This window comes from Macaca nemestrina, chromosome 15 (assembly GCF_043159975.1).
Source record: "Macaca nemestrina isolate mMacNem1 chromosome 15, mMacNem.hap1, whole genome shotgun sequence".
NCBI classification, from domain to species: domain Eukaryota; kingdom Metazoa; phylum Chordata; class Mammalia; order Primates; family Cercopithecidae; genus Macaca; species Macaca nemestrina.
Genome location: NC_092139.1, coordinates 86,047,201 through 86,053,274, shown reverse-complemented (window position 1 = coordinate 86,053,274; position 6,074 = coordinate 86,047,201).

Here is a 6,074-nt window from a genome sequence, read left to right as displayed (position 1 = left end):
TACTAAAAATACAAAAAAATTAGCTGGGTGTGGTGGTGGGCCAGCTACTTGGGAGACTGAGGCAGGAGAATCACTCGAACCCAAGAGGCAGAGGATGCAGTGAGCCGAGATTGTGTCATTGCACTCCAGCCTGGGCTATAAGAGTGAAACTCTGTCTCAAAAAACAAAACAAAACAAAACAAAAAACTGTCGCAGAGACCTGAGTACCTTCCATTGCTCCACCCCTCAGCTTTATCCTAAGGCTGGCTCCCTTAGTGACGGAAGGATGGCTGCCAAGCAATAGGAGTGTGGAGCTTCCCTCTTCGTGTGTTGCTAGGGGCCATTTTTTCACACGGCTGTATCTTGAAAATAAGAACCCTGGGGCCGGGCGCGGTGGCTCAAGCCTGTAATCTCAGCACTTTGGGAGGCCGAGGCGGGCGGATCTCGAGGTCAGGAGATCGAGACCATCCTGGCTAACACGGTGAAACCCCGTCTCTACTAAAAAATACAAAAAACTACCCGGGTGAGGTGGCGGGCGCCTGTAGTCCCAGCTACTCGGGAGGCTGAGGCAGGAGAATGGCGGGAACCCGGGAGGCGGAGCTTGCAGTGAGCTGAGATCCGGCCACTGCACTCCAGCCTGGGCGACAGAGTGAGACTCCGTCTCAAAAAAAAAAAAGAAAATAAGAACCCTGGTCCCAGAAGCCCCAGTGATCTTGCACTGGCCAATTGCTGGCCCACATAGGGTCACATGCGCATTCTGAGTCCATCTCCAGCACGAAAGGAAATGCATACCCAGTAGGCTGGGGCCTAGCCTCTAAACCTATCATTGTCAGAGCAGTGGAGATGCTGTGATTTCAGGGACTAGTGACACCAGTGACTCGGGTCAGTCCAACAAGCCACCTTACAGCCACCCAGCGGAGCCTGGACCTGCCCCAGATCTCTGTTGCTGTAGATATTTTATGACGACCCTCACTGTGCAAGATGAAGAAATCTCCTTCCTGCTCTACCTCCCGTTTCCATCAGCTTTACTATTGTTTCACATCATCAAAGTTGCTTACGTTTGCCTTTGTTCTCACATTACTATCTCCCATCTGGGACTTCCTGGTTGACAGGGTGGAAAGCTTGGGCTTCCTTTATGGTCATGCTGGCCTGCTGATCCTGGGGTCTCTGGCCCTGTGTTGGGAGGTGGCTGTGGGATGTGGGGGGGGGTCCCATCCCAGGGCAGACCTCTTTGTAGGATGCCTGTAGTGGCTGTACTCCAAACACCCCAACCTCAGTGGCCTGAAACAGCAACAGTCATTTCTGTCATCTCTCATGGCTCTGGGGTCGACTGGGCTTCCCTGGGTGCTTCTGGCTCAGATAGTCACAGAGGCTGGGGTTGCTTGGAAAACTCTTTCCCTCTTTCTGGTAGTTGATGCTGGCTGCCAGCTGGAGCATCTACATGTGGCCTGTAAGTCTGGTCTGAGTTGCTCACGACATGGCGACTGGGCTCCAAGAGTGAGCCACTGAAGAGGACGAGGAGCAAGCTGTGTCACCTCTGATGATCCAGCCTCGAAGTCACGTAGCATCATTTCTGTCACAACCTTCCCAGGTGCAAGGAGAGGGAATATAGACCCCAAATTTTGGTGGGGAGCACATCCACGTTGTATCATAAGAACAGCACGTGATTGTACACCCATGTTCATGGTGAGCACATCCGCGTTGTATCATAAGAACAGCACGTGATTGTACACCCATGTTCATGGCACCATCATTTGCAACAGCCAATACAAGTGTATTTTTTAAAACATTTTTTGAGGCAGTCTCACTCTGTCACCCAGACTCAAGTGCAGTGGTGCGATCACTGTTCACTGCAGCCTCAACTTCCCAGGCTCAAGTGATCCTCCCACTTCAGCCTCCCAAGTAGCTGGGACTACAGGCATGCATCATCATGCCTGGCTAATTTTTTTTTAAGAGATGGGGTCTTGCTATGTTGCCCAGACTGATCTTGAATTCCTAGGCTCAAGTGATCCTCCCACCTTGGCCTCTCAAAGTGTTGAGATTACAGGCATGAGCTACCATCCCTGGCCCCAAGTGGGCTTTTGGTCAATGAATGAATAAACAAATGTAATATAACCATATAGGGGAATTTTACTCAGCCTTAAAAAGGAATGAAGGGCCCGGGCGCGGTGGCTCACGCCTGTACTTTGGGAGGTTGAAGCGGGTGGATCACCTGAGGTCAGAAGTTCAAGACCGGCCTGACCAACATGGCAAAATCCCATCTCTACTAAAAATAAAAAATTAGCAGGGTGTGGTGACAGGCGCCTGTAATCCCAGCTATTCTGGAGGCTGAGGCAGGAGAATCACTTGAACCTGGGGGGAGGATGTTGCAGTGAGCAGAGATCTCACCACTTCACTTCAGCCTGGATGTAAGAGTAAAACTCTGTCTTGAAAAAAAAAAATGGAATGAAGGGCCGAGCATGGTGTCTCACACCTGTAATCCCAGCATTCTGGGAAGCAGAGACAGGTGGATGCTTGAGCCCAGTAGTTTGAGACAAGCCCAGGTAACATGGCAAAGCTTTATCTCTACAAAAAATACAAAAAAATTAGCAAGGCGTGGTGGTGTGCACCTGTAGTCCCAACTACTTGGGAGGCTGAGGTGGGAGGATTGCTTGAGCCTGGGAGGTAGAGGCTGTAGTGAGACATGATCAGGTCACTGCACTCCAGCCTGGGTGACAGAGCCAGACCCTGTCGCAACAACAACAACAACAACAACAACAACAAAGGCTGAGTGTGGTGTCTCACGCCTGTCATCCTAGCACTTTGGGAGGCCAAGGTGGGTGGATCACTCGAGGTCAGGAGTTTGAGACCTGGCCAACATGGAGAAACCTCATCTCTATGGAAAGAAAAAAAAAAAAAAAAGCCAGGAATGGTGGCGAGCGCCTGTAGTCCCAGCTACTTGGGAGGCTGAGGCAGAAGAATTGCTTGAACCTGGGAGGCGGGGGTTGCAGTGAGCTGAGACTGAACCACTGCACTCCAGCCTGGGAAACAGAGTGAGACTCTGTGTCAAAAAAAAAAAAATGCATGAAGTACTGATACATGCTATAAAATATATGAACTTTGAACTTTGAGGCCATTATGCTTAGTGAAACAAGTCAGTCACAAAAGGGCAAATACCTCATGTATGATTCCGCTTACATGAAGTACCTAGAGTAGTCAAATTCATAGAGACAGAGAGTAGATATGGTTGCCTCTAGGGAGGAGGGAAGAGGAGGGTTCTGGGGAGGTAGTGTTTGGCAGGTATGGAGTATCAGTTTTACAAGATGAAAAGAGTTCTGGAGATGGGAGATGGCTGTACAACAATGTGAATGTACCTATTGCTACTGAACTGCATACTGAAAATGGTTAAGATGAAGCCGGGCGCCATGGCTTACGCCTGTAATCCCAGCACTTTGGGAGGCCGACACAAGTGGATCATTTGAGGTCAGGAGTTTGAGACCAGCCTGGTCAGCATGGCGAAATCCCGTCTCTACTAAAAATACAAAATTAGCTCTGCGTGGTGGTGTGCACCTGTAATGCCAGCTACTAGGGAGGCTGAGGCAGGAGAATTGCTTAAACCCTTAAACCCGGCAGGTGGAGGCTGTAGTGAACCAAGATCGCGCCACTGCACTGCAGACTGGGCGACAGAGCAAAACTCTGTTTAAAAAAAAAAAAAGTAAAGTGCATGTCATGTATATTTTACCACATTATTTTTTTAGACACAGGATCTCACTCAGGAGTGTAATGACGTAATCATAGCTCACTGCAGCCTTCACCTCGTGGCTCAAGTGATCCTCCTGCCTCAAGTGATCCTCTTGCCTCAGCCTCCTGAATACCTGGGACTACAGACATGTGCCACCACGCCTGGCTAATAAAAAAAAGTGTTTTTTTGTTTGTTTGTTTGTTTTTGGTAGAGATAGGGCCTTGCTAAGTTGCCCAGGCTAGTCTCAAACTCCTGACCTCAAGTGATCCACCTGCCTTGGCCTCCCAAAGTGCTGGGATTATAGGCATGAGCCAACGCGCCTGGTCTCATCTTAACCATTTTCAGTATGCAGTTCAGTAGCAATAAGTACATTCACATTGTACAGCCATCACCACCATCCACAATTTTTAAAAAATTAAAATGAAAAAGAGAATGTGCAATGGGTGATATCTTTGAATGTCTCTACATTTGGTGGCATCTTTGGAAAATACAATCTGCCACAGAATCATACAACATACAGTTCGGGGGCTTGTGCCTCTCACCCGCTGTTACCTTTATAAAATTCATACAAGCTGCGAGTTGCTCTACATTGCACGTATTCCACTGTATGGATATACCACAATGCATTCATCCAGCCTATTGTTGACGGACACTTGTGTGCACTCTAGTTAGCACTATTAAGGGATTAAGGACAATGCTCCCATGGATATTCTTGTACCACTGCTCTGGCACACATAGGTCCTTGTTTTCTGGCTCATGGGCTAGGCACTATCACGTTCTGCTTCGTGAGATACTGGGGAACTATTTTCCAAGTGGTTGTGTCACCTCACACTCCCACCAGGTGTGTGAGAGACCTGTTCGTAACCTCCCCCACAACACTCTAGAACCACCAGGAGACCTCCTTTAATGGACTCTGCTTGGTTTCTTTCCTGGCAGGACCTGCCCTTTCACCCAAAGCTGCACGGCGGAGCCAGTTTGCTGCCTCCCCGGCCACTGTGGTGGGCCCTCCCGGGAACTGCTCTGCCTGCCTCACAAAGCTGCTTTCAGGGCTGAAGCTGGCACCTGCAGCCATCCTTGCCCTTGCCGGGGGCTCCTACAGGGCCGTGGCTCCTGCCTGAGTATTGTTTTTTTTTTTTGTTTTTTGTTTTTGTTTTTGAGACGGAGTCTCGCTCTGTCGCCCAGGCTGGAGTGCAGTGGCCGGATCTCAGCTCACTGCAAGCTCCGCCTCCCGGGTTCACGCCATTCTCCTGCCTCAGCCTCCCGAGTAGCTGGGACTACAGGCGCCCGCCACCTCGCCCGGCTAGTTTTTTGTATTTTTTTAGTAGAGACGGGGTTTCACCGGGTTAGCCAGGATGGTCTCGATCTCCTGATCTCGTGATCCGCCCGTCTCGGCCTCCCAAAGTGCTGGGATTACAGGCTTGAGCCACCGCGCCCGGCCCTGCCTGGGTATTCTTAACTATGCCCTGATCCTATCTGCTTCCTCTCTTCCAAAAATTCTTCAAACTCTTCCAAAATTTCTGGTCAACTGATGGCAGTCTCGAATATTTCCCGTCTTACTATGGGCTTACTAGTTTTCACTGTCTTCACAGTTAGCTTACATGGGACTGGGAGGGAGATGAGTGAGCGTGCAGGTTCTGTCTGCTCTCCTGGGCTCCTTCCCTGGCCAAAGCCCCCAGCCCTCCCCCTGGAGCCCAGCATGTGGCCAAGGATGCTCCCTGCCCCAGCCAGATTCCAGGCCCCATGTTTCGCTAGTCGCGGCCATCCAGCTAAAACACATTTCACCTTTCCTCCCAGCTGGATGTGGCCGTATGACTATTGTTGAACAGCCGCTTCTGGGAAACTTTGCAGCAACCTACGCTCTGGGCTTCAGTCCTGCAAACTCTCTTCCAGGGCACTGGCTGGCCTCCCAGCGCCGCACCCCAACTGACCCTCCCTGGGGTTCCGCCATTGCCCCCGCCCTCCCGCTGGTACTTTTTCCTGCTTTTACCCAGGTCTCCCGTTTCCCTTCACCCTGGTGAACTCCTGCTTGTTTCTCTAAACCCACATAAGGGGCAGCTACTCCTCCCGACCTCTTAGCTTGCCAGGTAGGTGGCTGTGTCCCCTCTGCCCAGCCCTTCTCCATCCCCTGTCACTTCAGTCTGTGGGGCCTGTCCCCGCCACCCCAGGCTTGGTCCACAAGCAGGTGGAATGAGAACGGGTGAGCCCACCGTCTGCAGCAGCGCCTTCTGCAACGCGGACGTTCCTTCCACCAGCATGTGCTACAGGGGCCAGATCAACCAAGGCCAGTCACAGGGCAGGACATCCCCACTTGTGCCTTTTCCGTAAAAGTATGAAGAGAAAGGAGTGTCTAAAGGGGGCCAATGAGGAGAGCCAA